This window comes from Aplidium turbinatum, chromosome 2 (assembly GCF_918807975.1).
Source record: "Aplidium turbinatum chromosome 2, kaAplTurb1.1, whole genome shotgun sequence".
NCBI classification, from domain to species: Eukaryota; Metazoa; Chordata; class Ascidiacea; order Aplousobranchia; family Polyclinidae; genus Aplidium; species Aplidium turbinatum.
Genome location: NC_137473.1, coordinates 38,106,106 through 38,122,463, shown reverse-complemented (window position 1 = coordinate 38,122,463; position 16,358 = coordinate 38,106,106).

The window sequence follows — 16,358 nt, the reverse complement described above, 5'->3', positions numbered from 1 at the left end:
TTGTTTGATCGTTCCGACATTTTTGTATTGGCGTCAGAAAAAAAACAAATTATCGGACTTTCTTTTTTTTTTCTTTTACAATACTCTTGATGAAAGCAACAGGTTGTAAAACGAATGAAGTACGTATACATTTAAAAAAAGTTAAACAAAATTTGAGAATTCCTTAGTAGTGAAAAGTTAGAAGTAGTCAGCTAATGATGGGGTTGGCCAATTGCACAAGTAGCTGTGCTTTTAAAATACTGCGCAGGAATGATTGCGAATCTCAGGACAGATGAATAGTAAAATTTGCTATTTCTATTCATCTAATACGAGATCTTTGATTGAACTGACGAGACTGCTGAGTGGCCTATGATTTCCTGCCCTCCAATCTAGCCTGGAAAGAATTGCTCATACGCTGATGATGATGATCGATTGAATACGCGGTGGTTCATGAAAGAAAAATCATCGAAGAAACTGTTTGAATAGCAAAGCGGTCAAATTTAAATGAAATATTTTTTAATTCTGCAAAATACGCTCTCTTAAAAAATAAAATCAAAGAAAAAAACTTGGCCCATAAATCTTAAAGTCTTATATATAAGATGAAAACGTCGTTAACCATAAAGCTTTAAATCTATTTACCTTTTTCTTATTCACTTTATTTGTTTACTTTTTGTTGCTGTTTTTATGATAATCAAATCCACTGCTGCACATGCGAAACTTAATAAAGCGCTGCACACGATGATAAAGTTTTACGATATTTACACAAAAAAATCATTTTGATGAAAAAATTTGTATCTGATCTTGTAGATTTTATTCAAGCTTCAAGTTTTTTCAGCAGAGAACGAACATTAAAGTGCAGTGAATGGTAGTGCAACACATTTAGTTGCTAAACGATCGCAAGTACAACCTAGTTTCTTGTTTGACAAAACATCTACAACAGCAGTTTTCAACCAGAAGTCTGAGGACCCCCAAGGGCCGGCAAAGCGTTTTCAGGAGGTCCGTAAAAGTTTCAAAATTTCACAGGGCGTCGCACAAAACTTCTTTGCCACAAAAAGTTTCATGCAGGTAAAACGGACATTTGCTTAAAAAAAAGCAAAAAAAAATAAAGATAAAAATAACACATATTTTCTCTAGTTTCTAAAACTACTGAAATGAATATAGGACAAAAAAATTGGAAGCCCTCTTGCCACACTCGTCGACCAAGAGGTTGAACCAGTTTTCTCAGCTCTTTGTTATAAAAAATTGTCCACTTAAATGTGATGATATTTAAGTATTTTTTGAAAACTTTAGCTTCTCGTTTAGTTTGAAACATTTGCGGACAGTGGATCACTATCCTCCAAAAAATAGTTTTTTGCATATTTCATCTTTGCTTATAACTACAGACTCTCTGGGTTGCTTGTTTGAGGCAAAACGGACAATATACGATTGGGGAAAAACGAACGTATCGATATCTTTTGCAACACATCCTAAACGAAACAATATTATTTAACGTGGAAATGATTTTCAAACTAATAGTTAGTTTGTTTAATTTGTTTTGGAGACCTGTAAACAGCAAAGATGCATTTGTCAAACACTGTTTAGCAAATAGTTAGTTTGATTCTATGAGCAAAGTAAGGAAGCCGCCTTTTTGGCGGCGAAAGCTTCATTTACAGTAGGCTATAGTATATTTACTGGTTAGCAAACCAAACTGTTTTTGTTTATGGACATTCATCCCAACAAGTTCACGAAAGTGTGCTTGATCTTGACCACTAATAACAAAATGAACTATAAGACAAAGCGGTCACTGCCTACTATGTCCATTTTGCCCCACAGCCGAGGAAAACGGATACCTTGAATAAAAACCCTTTTTTGTAGGTAGAAGAAAAACGAAAAAAGCATTAAGGGTCGAATGCACCAATAGTGATTAACTTAAACAATGATTAAAGTTAATCATTGTTTAACTAAACAGTGTTTAAAGTTAATCGTTTTTGGTAGCCTATGCACCAACAAAACTTTGTTCATGATTAGTTGATCAATGATTTAATCAGACTGTTGATGATTTTGCTGAGTCATAACTGTAGCAATGAGTATTTCTTTGATTTGTTATGGGATTCAGTACAGTTCAGTGGTAGAAAAAGGTACCTACATACATTGTTGTTCATGGCAATGGCAAAAAGCGTTATATTTGCTGATAAGTTATTTGTAGCCTAATGTTAAAGGGGGGTATGGTAAAATACAAATTTGGATTACAAATTCTGAATACCCCCCAAAATAATGCCACTGGGAATAAAAAAACATACCATGAAAAAAGTTTTGGGTTGCCCCTACATTAACGCCCCGCTACAGGGGGGTTTTACGAACGATTATTAAAATAAATGAGATTTGATACCTAAAATTTGAACTGATGGTCATAGAAGGCTGGGATTATTCTTAAAAGTTTCGTTTTGAAAAGTTAAGATAGGAATGTAACAGTTTCAGAAGTATCAAGTGTATGGATTGGCCCAGACAGGCCCATTTTGGACCGAAAAATGGTCTATTTGGCCTATCGTGATTGTATGAAATTCAAAATTTTACCTTAATAATAAAGAGATATTTTTTGTTTAAAACGTTATGATTCGAATTGGTACTTTCAAATGAATCATATGTATTATGCAATCAAGATTTTCCTTTTTCACCCCACCCTACTGCACATATTGCAATATAACAATTTCTGCTATTCGCTTTTGGCCTAAGTATGATCTTTCATTTTTGCCTCAAAATAATATTCACGGCACAAAATTCTGCAACACAGTAAGTTACATCATTATAACATAGCATGATGCCTTTCTTTGTATACCGGACACTTGTATCATTAGGCTACTCGCTAGTGAACTGATGAGCACTATCGCTATATCTTATGTTAAAACGGTAAAAAAAATTGGCCTTTCAGCAACAAAAATTCTCTGATGTTGCAATTACCAAGAACTAATACAATACCAGCACTAGAAACCTTTGCTGGTAAGTTAATCAAGCTTTAAACCTACTCTGGAGCTGTATAAACTCTGTTACTTAACTTGCCTAGTTAATCACAGTTTAATCATGGTTTAAATAGCCCTTGGTGTTGGTGCATACTAAAGTCTCACTCAATTATAGTTTAATTCAAGATTAAGTTAAATAGCCTACAGTTTAATCACTGTTGGTGCATTCGACCCTAAGTTTCATACTCTGGGCAATTGTTGTTAGGCCTACTTGGCATGTTAATTCAATAATAATTAAAAAAAAATCAATAGATCCATGATATCTCATTTGCTTGCTCGAACAAAGCACTTTAACAAACAGCCTATCAGCACTCATAGTTTTGTCATGACTGTGGTTATTAGGCACAATAAAATATTGATTAAAAATGAAGAAAGTGAGAAATTCTTTGTAAAGGTTTAACATACTTTATTTATAATAATAAAGTAATGTTAAACCCGCTAAAGTTACTATGTTTTATTTCTCTATGGTTCAACAAAGCAAACTCTCTACCAAAGCTTTATCCTTGTAAAGGTCGCACAAATTTAATCGAATCACGATAAAATTTATAGAAAAACATTGAATCAGCATAATGTAGGCGTAGATTAGGCTTAGCCTACGAATTTTTGATCCTGTGTGCCAACATATAGCTCATAACAGAAATTTTTCAATATCATTAAAACCGTCATGTGTGATGCAAGTTCAGCAAATTCTTCGAAGTGTGTCGCTTCGAAAGTTATGAAACATTTGTTTCCGTTAGAAGACGCGATATACTGAAGTTTCAGCTTTTTTTTGGGATCCGCGACCGCTTCGAGGGCACCAAAAGGGGTCCGCCAAGACAAAAAAGTTAAGAACAACTGATATAGAGTACAGCTGTTATCAAATATAGCTACTATAATAACCTAAAAACCTTATTCGAAGATCCTTATTCAAACAGAATATCCAATAATCTACTATAGCATATTTTGATATGATTCGCTCCGCTTAACTTTGTACTGATAGTAGTATAGGCTATTTGTTGTTTACAATACAGTTTATGTATACTGTATACTATAGCAGGGCTTCCCAAACTTTTTTGCTCGCACCCCTTTTAATCTTCTAAATTGTTTCGAGACCACTTACGATTAAAATGATGAACAGTGCGAAATATCCATTTGCGATATTTATTGAAAAGCTTAGATTAAACGAAAACCAAAAACAATTTACCGGTACTCAGTTCAGTTTGTTTTTATTTTTTATTTATTTCTGACCATCACAACGAAGCCTATGGGTAGCCTACTGGAAACAAAACAAAAAAGCAAACACATTTATTCAGTGTGATAGGTGTGACTGCTTTCTGCTACAAAGCAAGTCCAGCTGTGGCTCAGTGTTTGTTAATGTCGGTCTCAAGGCGGTTTCAATGTTGCTTAGGCTGAAACGGTATGCGAAGTGAGAACATTTCAGATAAATCATTTTGAAATTTTGGTTTCCAGATGTTCAATTTTTTGATGAACGTATCAATTTTAGATTTCAATGCAAAATATTGAAGTTTTTTCCTAGGAGGGACAAATTAAAGTCGTTTAATTTTTCAAGCAAATTTGACATAATTTCAAAAGCTAGATGTTATTGCGAAAATGGTGCACCAAGACTGGATTTTTATTCTGTTGGAAAAATCACGATTTCGGTTTTCAACGTTAATTGGCTAGTCATTTTAAAGCTTTGACTTTTGAAAGTCACCTCACTTCACGATGCAGAAAAATGTTTTTAACTCCGATTCCATTTTACCTCATAACTTTTTAAAAATACGTGCAGCCTATTGAGTGCGCGACTCTTCTTCTTTAATTGTCGCACTTGATTTCAAGCATTGACTGCCTCTTGCATGAAAAGTCTCCAAGATTCTCTGTTGTTTGCTTTGTGTATTAGGTCATGGACTTCTAAATAGTAGCATCTGGACTGGAAACTCAGTGGGCAACATGAAGCCAAACAGTTGGTACAACAGTTGGTACCAACTGTTTGGCTTCATGTTGCCCACTGAGTTTCCAGTCCAGATGCTACTATTTAGAAGTCCATGATTAGGTGTATGTTGGTATTGGTTTTGTTGGTTTAAGTAGGTTAATCTTTGTCTGCCTTGAGCACGCTTTCCTTCAACTTTGCCTGTGAGAGAGAGATGTTCTAATTTTCCTTTTCGCAGCACGTGTCCTAAAAACTGAAGTTGATTTTCTTCGATATTTTTTAGTAGATTCTTTGTTTGTTTGACTTGATTGCGCGACTCTTAATAAAGTTTATATATGTCACAGCACCTTGCACAAAAGTTAATATGCAGTACTTTGTGCAAATTGGTATCCTTTGTGCAAATTGGTATCCTTTGTGCAAATTGGTATCCTTTGTGCAAATTGGTATCCTTTCTGCGACCCCTGAAGTTTGTTACGTGACCGGTTGGGAAGCACTGCTGTATAGCTTATATGTATTTTAATTGTACATGAATTGGTATACGAAATACTATACGCTGCAATATGTCAATATTTTACTTTTTTTTTAATTATTTCCTTTTTGATGTACTGTACTGTGTGTTGGTTGTTGGGTAGGCGGATTATCTGGAGGCTACAATCAGTATTAAAATTTACCATCTCTGGTGCGGTCTTACTTGTAACTGCGCTTGGGGTTCAAGATTTACATAAAACCAGTTTCTGATTTTGAAGAAACTACTCTTGCAATCGACGTAGGTTGTCATTGCGCGATTATCGATTTGTCTTTGTTGCATATGCACTCAGTAGCGTTCAGGGGGGTCCAGGGGCACTTATAGACTCGGGTCCGAAATGATTTTGGGGGTTTGTAACCTTTCCAAGGGACCGGAAACTTGACAAAACCATTGCATGTGCTTTGGATGTAGCCTAGTGTGTTTTTCTCTGGTGTCTGGATTTTGGGCCGAGGATCTCATCGGTACGGGGCCCAAGTTGTCCTCTCAACTGCCGTGCATGCACTTCATGGTGGTAGTTTGTGCAACATTACTCTAGAAAGTAAGGATAGGCCTAATAGCTATTTACTGCACTTGCGCATCAAGGTTTTTAGGATTGAAAATTAAGTCAATTTTTCTTCATCGAAATACATTAAAAGTTTTGAATGTTGACTCAAATTTTGTCGTTAATGAGACATAACACCAGACAACAATTTTTTGTGACGTATATCCGGTCTTACATTCCAGGGGTTGTGCTGACATTTACTTTTTCACTTTTACACCAGTTTTAAACAGTACACAGCCCACTTTTACTGTACCGTAGCCTACATGCTGCCTACGTCAGCAGTTTCACTTGGACTGAGCGTGCCAGATATAAGCTACTGAAGTTGCAGCTTAAACGTTAATTTTTTTTAAATAGGTTAGTTTTACAAAATACATTAGAAATTTTAAGCTTTTGAAAATATGCCTATGGTGTTATAAACTGTCAGCAAGCTTGAAAGCACGTTTAGTCAGATGTGAAATACTTTTCAGTGTTTTGAACTTTTATGATTGAGTAAGCCATCTAAAGTTTGAGGCTCGTGATGTGGAAGTTAATAATATTTTTAGTAGTCGCTGCAATAACCGTCTTTACGGCTGGCCAACCACCCAAAGAAGAATGTGCCACGTATTGATTGCACTACTAAAACCAAACGTGTGAAAGAGGTGCTGAAGAATCAAGGTGGTCACACAAGTTATTAACACCGGGTTTTGAAATGTATTGTGTAAAATAAATAATAAAAACCTTGAATAACTGAAATTGCATTCTTTTTCCTGCTTGAGTCAATTAATATGGACACGACTGTAGTTACCAGAAGAACACAAGCTACTTTATTTATCAAAAGCCTGGTGAACAGTTTCAGCCAGACTTTGATTAATTATTCCTGGTAGCTTCGCATATTTGTAGAGGCTTTTGACGAAGGACCGGTTACCGAGATCGTCAGAGTGAAGTTGCCGATTGTTGTTGCAAGGAAAATTATTTCATTCACTAGATGACGCTGAATAGAGAGCAGTCCTGAAGTGCGTTGTTCAAACGCACACCTCAAACGCCGAACCAGCGCCGCTATATCTTGAGTCGGGCTCTTAACCACAACCACTGGGCGGACCACTGAGCTGTATAGCCTGTTGACAAAATAAAGACATTTTCAGGTTACAAATTTAAAAAACAGAAAAACTGCACTCCAGTTTGAATAAAAATTGCAGTTGCGATAGTCTGGCTCAGGGGTGCAAACAGTGTAGCTACGATCGCACTTTCAGCACCTCTGGTCTAGCCTGGTCAATCACTAGTCTGGAAAAGCACAAGAAACAATTTCATAACTTAATTAGATGCCTAGTGAGAAGTTTCATTCTGTATTTAGCCTACTGTTCTGATGAGTGATGACTTTATTGAGTGTGTTCCTCGCCTACATATCATTGCACTAATGAGACTCCAAAAGTATTTGTAATGATTCGGGCGAGTAGACACTTATCATAGACTTGATGTACATCTGAAGCCTTTTCCAGGCAGCTTATTGTCCGAGTGAAGATTTGAAGCTTCGACACAGGTTTAGGCTTGGAGCAGTTAAAAGCGTGAAATGTAAACCGACAGTTGAATAAACTTTGTAATAAACTACTGTATATTCCTTTCAATTTTCTAAGGAAGTATTCCATTCACTGAGTTTCATTCAAAGCTGTTCTGATATGAAGTTGAGACAGATTGATAATAATGATGCACAGACTCGACCTCATTGATATATCTGATCACATACGTTTGTTTCTTTAGTGTAAAATTAGTGTTTATTTGTATTTAAATAACGCAGTGCAGCAACCCAAAAACCGGAACATAATTGCCGCTGCACAACAAAGTACACAAAGTGACCACATTTACTCAAATGCAATGCTATAAGTTAAGAGGTTAAGTGCAAGGCACACACAGCTAACAGTTGATAAACAAACCAACACAGTGATGAGTAACTGCGAGAGGTAGCAGGAATCAAAACACTGGTTAACACAACTTTTCTTGCATGGAGTTTTTCAATGAATTTATGGTAATTTTGCTGAAATACACCCACCAACTATAATTTTGATACCAATTTGTTTTCTCAGCAACATTATTAACCATGCAGTAGTAACAAGCTAAAAGGGAGGCTAAAAGTATAACTGACCCCCACCCCCGTCAATGTTTTGCATGAAACCACAAAAATTTATACAGGTCTATGGCAATGCTTGTTCAGTAGGCTAACCTTATTTAAAATGTTTTGGCCTGTCTAACACTAACCTTTCGTTGTAGCACTGCATATGTTGGTGGTAAACGCAACGCCAAATCTTCCACTTTTGACAAAAGTAGCAATTTGCTGTTATCATATCTCACAAACCTGACGTGATAGGATAAATCTGAGTTCAGATTCGGATTCAGCACCCCAAAGTTACCCTAAATCAGTTCTCAAAGTTCATGCAAGAAAAAAATTTTTTTTTGTTGACTAGTGAATTAATCAAACAAAGATTGATCAAAGTACTCATTCCAATATTTGTTGTTTTTTTAAACTAATTTTGAGCTACTTTGGAGCAGAATGTTAATATAGTTGTCAATCTCAAAACTAAAAGATTATCCGAACTGCATTGAGATGCTATTGTGCTTTCTACAAGACTACCCTACAGGGAGCGGACAAAGTCCTTGGACTGCTTTAAAGTGTAGTATTTCTGTAAATAGTGAATAAAATCGCAAAATATTTTAACGGTGTATTGCCAAGACAGTAACTAACAATCGTACAAAGTTTTATTCAATATGTTCTCCTCTGGCCTGAATAACATGCTCAAGTCTACTGGTGAAACTCCCTACCGCTTTACGTAGCAGGGTTTTCTGGAGTATTTGCCCCATGCTTTTTTGAGAGAGCACTTCAACGCCTCAACTGAGTCATGGGATGAAGCACAGGCATCTGCCTCCAAAATGGACCAAACACAAAAGCCCATTGGATTCAGGTCTGGTGATGAGGCGGCCGAACTTCCTTGCCCCAGAAATGAGGAAAATGGTTCTGGCACCATTCCTGGGTTTTCTTGGACGTGTGGGATGGCGCACCGTCTTGTTGGAATGTGAATGGCTTCCTTTTGAAGTGTTTTTTAGCCTCTGCAAGGGCAGGAGTCAAACTTGTTTCAATGTACGAATTGGTGTTAACTTTAGCGCTTTGTGGAACAAAAATGAGGGGAGACTTCCAGGTTTTGGAGACAGCGGCCCACACCACGACAGAAGACGGCTTCAGGCGCATGAAAACTTTTTTCATGGAGTCAAGAATGTCTGCAGAAGACTTAGCACGGATACGATCATTTTGTCGGTTACACACTGCTTCGACATTGAACAATTTTTCATCTGAGAAAATGATCTCTCCTGTGTCCGTACCTGACTTCATTTTGTTCAGATGAATTTTAACTCGATCGATTCTCTTTTCTTTTTAGAGGTCTGTGAGGTGTTGGCAAGTTTGCGTTTTGATTGGGGACAACTTCAGATCGGTTTTAACGATCTTCCTGATCGTCTTTTCATTCACATCCATTTCGCAAACCATTTTCCCCGTGGATCTTTTGGGATTGCGGCGGATTCTGGCTCGAACCGCATTAATGACCTTTGGGGTACGAAAAGTTCGTTGTCTCCTACTTCGAGGGCGATCTTCAGCACTGTTCAGTTCTTTAAACCTGCTAACAGCAGTGCTGTATTCGAGGGTATACGGCGGTATACGCAGTATTCTCTCTGCTTTTTTGAGCAACAATAGTATACCTTCTGGTTTTCCAAAGAGAGTGCCCATGGTATCCTTACTGATTCTTGACAACTACGAGATCCCAAATTTGTAAAGAGGATAAAGATTTAGATTCCTCTCGGCAGGCTGTTTGAAATGTGGCTTATTTGTTTTTGTCATTGTTTTCGTGTTGTCAAGTTATAGCCTAACTGTTTTGTGAGTCGTGCAAGGCCTGGTGCGTTGCGCTTGAAATGGCTTTGCTCGTAGTAGGATTTCTTTGTTGGGTTTTCTTTGCCTGCCTTGCTCTTTTTTGCTATGAGCTAAATGCATCAAGATGTGTTCCCCTCACGACCATCAGCACTCTTGATAACTCACCATGGCCGATCTTCATTGCAACTGTCCATACAAATCTTAAAAATATCAGCTAATAAAGCTATAGCCTATATATATATGTTTGTTTTTTTTTTTTGTAACATTTTTTTATTTTCCCTTTATATCTTTAATTTTGTTTTCCCTTTATATCTTTAATTTTGTTTTCCCTTTATATCTTTAATTTTGTTTTCCCTTTATATCTTCTGAAGGTGTTGTGACCGTGCTAAATTTCTTTTAACTGGATAACTTACTTCGGTCGCAAGCACGTTTTAAAGTTCACTTTTTGTCCTTTTTACTTTTTTCTCGACCTTTGCTATGTTTACGTGTATTGTTTTTGCTGGTCAGAAATAAAAACAACTGAACCGAATGTATTCATAGAAAAATAAACAATTTTGTACCTCTCGTCCAATGTTGATGTTGATAATTCATGTTATGGTAGAATAAAGATTAGCATTTTGCAAGTTGTGTATTATTTATCATTTTGGCAAATCTGGTAGTAGCCTATACCCTATGTTTTTTTTACGAATACAGCACTGGCTAACAGTGTGATAAACTGTTGATTTCGGTGCTTCAAGAAGCTTTATTATCTCTGAATTGGTCTTGCGTGCTCGATGAAGCTCAATGATAGCTGCACGTTTATCACTCATACTTGAAAGTAAACAGTGACGTTCGGTGGCTTAAACCGTTGGGAAAGCAACTTGGAAATATGCTGCAGCAAGGTAGTAGGCACGAAGGGCGTAACCGTCGAGCGAAGCCCGAAGGTGTGTCGCCGAAGGCAACACTTCCACCGGGGGGTCTGGGGGGCCTCCCCCAGAAATTTTTGAAAAACACTTCCAATTTGGTGCGCTCTGAGAGCATTTCCAAAACAAATCAAAAATAAAAATCTGTCAAATTGTGCTTCGCCTTTGTCGTGATCATACATCCATTTAATGTTTAGAAGTCATGAACAATCTTAATATTAACGTTGCAGGACCAAAATCCAGTGTTAGACATGGAATAATAATAGTTGTCTAAATATTTAATTCGTCATGAATGTTCATTCTCAGATATTTAGTTAGGCCTACACTACAAAAACTAACACTTAGGCCTAAACATTACAACCGCAAGCAATTTGTACAAAAAGCTGGATAAGTTTGCCTCCTGCGTATAGAAGCTTAACGAACTAAATATTGCATCCGCACCTGAACGTTCATTGGCGAAGTAACGTTATATCAACGCTGTAAAAAGAGCAAAGGCATGACTATGAAAGCTAGTAGGCTAAAGTACATGGCGAGGAGACATCAAAAAACAGCAACAATTATTTCGCATTATGATGCTGTGCTCTGTACCGTGATGAGAGACCATTGACGTCACTGGGAAAGCAAAACTAACCATACCATAACCATAACACATCTGATTGGCTAAGCAGCTGGTGACGTTTTGCAAAACGAGTGAGGATTGGATAAAACGAAGGCGTTTTTGACATTTTTGAATCTGGGAAAGCAAGTTTGATAGTTGCTTACCTGGAGCCTCAGTGATTGTTTCTGACAGAAGCGTTTGCGTTAATTGGCATTTATAGGCAAGACATGCGGTTTGGTGAGGACTTAGACTACTCACAAGCGTTACGAGTAATTCTAGTCACGAATACAGTAATTTTCAAGTTAAAATAGACGTGATAAAAATAATAAAAAGTTAAACCTAGAATTCAGTCATTATATTTTGCATAGTTTTTGCTCAGGTAAGCACTGCTTTCCTTGCTTTCCCTCACCGATCGTCACTGAAAATAAAGCTAAATTATGATAATCTATTTAAGGACATAGTAAATTAAAATTTAATTTTAGTCCAAGGACTTTGTCCGCACCCGGTATACCCACTTTCCGGTCACTAGCCAAACAGATTCCTATTCGGTTTAATGAGCGTAATGCAATGCAGAGTTCGATGAGTAATAGTGAAATTAGCTTTCCAATACATAGGTTTGAGCCATGGCGACCTATACAGTATATGCAGGTAATGCCAACACTCAACAGGCAAGCTCTGCTCCAAAGTTTGAGATTCAGTGATCAGACTTTGGCAGTTGGGATTCTCAAAATTATTCTTCCAAAGGGAAATAAAGTAAATTTAGCTTGGAGTTCAAAATCAAAATTGCATCGACCTCCCATCACACCTCCAATTTGCAAGTTGTCAAGGCCTGTATGTACTGTATGGTACTGTAGAAGCAGTGGGACGTAACAATGTGATTCTCTATGCCACTTTGCCTTACGCATCACCTTTCCAGTTCTGGGTGCAACAGTTTGCTGGAGTCCAATGCTATTTAAAAATAAAGAACAAACTTTTTTATTAATTTCTACATTGCCAACTCAAATACTATTCTTGCAGAGTACTTTTTTATTTTAATAAAACACGCAACAGTTCTGCAAACAATGCATGCTTGTCGTTGGAATATGATGCAACAGTTAGCTAATCAATGGCAGGAGCAATAAGGCGATTACATTTTCAATTTTGCAACTTCTATTCAATTCGGATTAGTTGTCACATTCGGAAAGCAGTCAACCACATATTACTTCAATTCTTGCTACAAATCGGCTGCCCAGAAACTTATCACATAATACTTCATTACGAGTTTATTTTTCAATTCACATGAATTGTTCTTAGTAATTCTGGTCACAGCGGAAAACCATAATATCTTCGTGGGAAAGTTGTAACATAAATTTCCCGAATCCTTTCGTCTGTATGCGATAACAACGAAGAAATACAATTCTGGAAGCCTCTTCACAAATTGTATTTCAAGAAAAAACTCAGCAACACGGGCTGTTAAAAGAGAACGCAACACCGCACGCTCTAGTCTAAACGAAACAATTGTCACCACAAAACAGATTACTGAGATAAAAGACGGAAATTTTGTCTTGTTGGTAAGCACAAGCAAAACAGTTTTAATATTCGACCAACCTTTCCAGCGACAATTCTAAAATGACGAAACTGACTTGGGATATTTCAAACCACATAACTTAGGTCTGTGACGTAATTTAATAGTGGATATGCATTGTTAAGCAATTTCACAGGTATTGAAAAGAAATTAAAAAAGAGGGAGGTTTGCGACACTTTTTAACCTTGAAAGGGCGTAGAGTCCACATGGGATCCACGTAAAGCAGATACTTAAAGCATCTAAATATAGTGAAAAAAATATTTGAATCAATTTTAAGATATTAACGTCTACCCTTTAAAGTACGTGTTAATTTGAAGAGAAGAAGACTCTATTTATGGTCTCTGTTAAAGAAGGACCTTGAGTGCAAACTAGCACACGTTAAAATCATTTGGATTTGAATTTTGAACCAGTCAATTCATAGAACTCACGACGTGATACATCTTCTTTTCCACCATACTATACTTCAAGTTTGATCAACTAATGAATTGATAGATTTAGAAGTCTTTCTAGTATTATTTACTTGTTTCTGTTTCTTGCTTTAGCCATCATAAAGTAACACATTGTTCACTTCAAACTCTGTTATTTATAATGAGTACAAAGGACACAGCTTGATTAAACGGCGTTTTTGCTTAAGACGACACCCAGCGGAGAGGGGTCTGGGGGGGTCCCGCCAGAAAATTTTGAAAAATTACTTTGAATTTGGTGCATTCTGAGAGCATTTTCAACAAAAATGTGGGTATTAATATTCATGTAAAACGGTGCTGTCAGGTGGCATAGCAAAAGGATAAGATCGTGTTTTCTTCGGCATTTTACGGAAACAAAGCCAAGTCTCTATGTTTTCTTGTTGTTAATTCCTGGCTGAGATGTTTGAATGTTTGGTATTGGCGAAACTCGCTCTTTTAATGCAGTTTTGTTTAAAACTAGGCAAGTTTTTTTTAGACTGAAAGCATCATTCCCAAGCATAAAGAGACTGAAAGCATCACTCTCAATATCGTGACGTCACACGCGTGCCAAAGTGGGGTTGTAACCTCCAGCCAGTGCCGGTCTTTGGGATGTGCAAACCGTGCGATCGCACAGGGCCCGCAAATTAGGGGGCCCGCAATTTACTCAGAAAATGCAGTAATTTTGTCATTTTCAAAGGAAAAATTCAACAAGTGAATTCAGCAAAGGAATTCGCAACAAGAAAACATAGAGACTCAACGAATTCAACCTATTTCGTCGCCTGAATATTTCGTACCATGAAAAGATCGAGAAAAAAAAACGACATAGCCGAAATCGCTGATCGGAGTTGCCGCAAACATTTCAAAATTTCTCGATCTTTTCAGGGGACGAAATAAGTCGAAATTTAATTTTGTTACACGATTTGAGGGGACGAAATAGGTTGCATCCAGACTCAACATACTGTAGAGACATAGCTTTATTTCCGAAAAATGCCAAAGAAAGCATGATCTTATCATTTCGCTATGCCACCGGACAGCACCATTTCACAGTAATATTCATACCTAAATTTTTGTTGAACATGCTCTCAGAATGTCCCAAATTCAAAGTAATTTTTCAAAATTTTTTGGGGGAGGCCCCCCAGACCCCCCGCCGCTGGTTGTCGTCTTTGGCGATCACGCCGCCACCGCCGCCCCTCCCCTTTCAAAGTACCTAGCTACGCCACTGAATTGGATTATTGTCATTGGGGCCCGCAAAAGCATATTCCGCACAGGGCCCGAAAAACCCTAAGACCGGCACTGCTCCAGCCCACCCACCCCCCCCATTGGCTACGCCACTGGCTATTGATATCCCAGACGTCTTCATAATATCCCAGTATGGTTTTAGTTTAGACTTTATCCACTTCTCTCTCACTAATCACTATAATAGGCTTACAGAACACTATGCCACATTGGCATACCTGGGGTGGGGTAGGTGGATTGGACCATGTATTTCGTATTGGCTTAGTCTATAAAACAACATTGTTACAGTAATTGCTTTGACAGAGCAATGCAAAACATATTAAATGCCTTAATCTACGTCGTTAGCTACTAAAACATTTTTAAGGGTACGCAGGGGGGGCATGGCCCAATTCCCACCCCCCCCCCTGCGTACGCCACTGCAATCATATACTCTTTGACGTGCTGAGTTTCGTACAATTTTTTACAAGAAAATTTCTACTTTCCAAGGATATGAAAACTCTCTCAGCTAATCCCCAGAACTGGCTACTGAAACTCAGCGAAACCAAAACTGTGGCAGCAGCTTTCCACCCAAACAATCGGGAAGCTGATTGTGAGCTACATGTTCAGAACAATGGAAAACTTCTGCCCTTCAGCCCCGAACCAAAATATCTTGGGGTGACACTAGACAGATCGCTCACATACCAGTACCACCACCATTTGGTGTCACTGCGCAAGAAACTGACATCCCACGCTGGGCTACTCAAGAGCCTGGCAGGCTCCAGCTGGGGGGCGAGAGCTAACACTTTTCGTATAGAAGCCTTAGCCCTTGTCTACTCTTCAGCAGAGTAGCTTACTGTGCATCTGTTTGTTGCTGCAGTGCTCACTGCCACAACACCGACACTGCTATAAACAGCGTCCTGCACACAGTGACCAGATGCCTGCGCCCCACACCATTGGACAATCTCTCCATTCTCGCTGGTATCCAATCTCCTGAGCTTCACCGCGAAAAAACCACTCTGCCTCTCGGTCGACGGACACTGGAGCCTAGTCATCTTCTCCACCACAAGATCTTTGCTCTCCCAAACGGGCACCCCCGCCGACTGAAATCAAGACACCCATTCGTGCCAGCCGCTCAGCTTCTGATCAACGAAGCTGATGAGCAAAACATCTCTGCGGCTGCTTGGGCGCACCATAAACGGAATACTGAACGAAAGTCAAGTTCCACCAGACTCCATTCGTTCATTTCCTACGCCAACACATGCTCCATAGGCCTAACACTACAAAGACAGGCATGGGTACGCCTCAACAGTCATGGAACGGGCGTCGCGCTTTTCCGCTCAACCATGCACCAATGGTGAATGGCCTCTTCCCCCTCCTGTGAATGTGGTGCCGAGGAACAGACCGCAGACCACATCATCAATGACTGTAGGCTACCACCTTTAAGCCAAGTAACGAAGTGGAAGGTCTTCGCGTCTTGGATGATGAAGCCAAAAACTGTTTGCTCTGTAGTAGCCTTCCAGTGTAGTCCGGGAACATCGTAAATCTGGAGTAGTAAAAGGATAGACCCTCGGCCCCAGAGGCTTACACGACGATGTCAACGAAGCCCACGGTTAATAGGTCCACTCGCTTATTATGCCCAATTTGGTCCATTCCTGAATTACTGAAGGTATAGGAGTGGTAGAAAATTCCCCCGCTCAATAAGCCCAAAATTGTCCGCGACCGTATTGAAATTGATATTAAATTACAAAGTATTTTGCGAAACGTTTGGGCAGCGAAGATTTCAAACGATTATTTTTTTG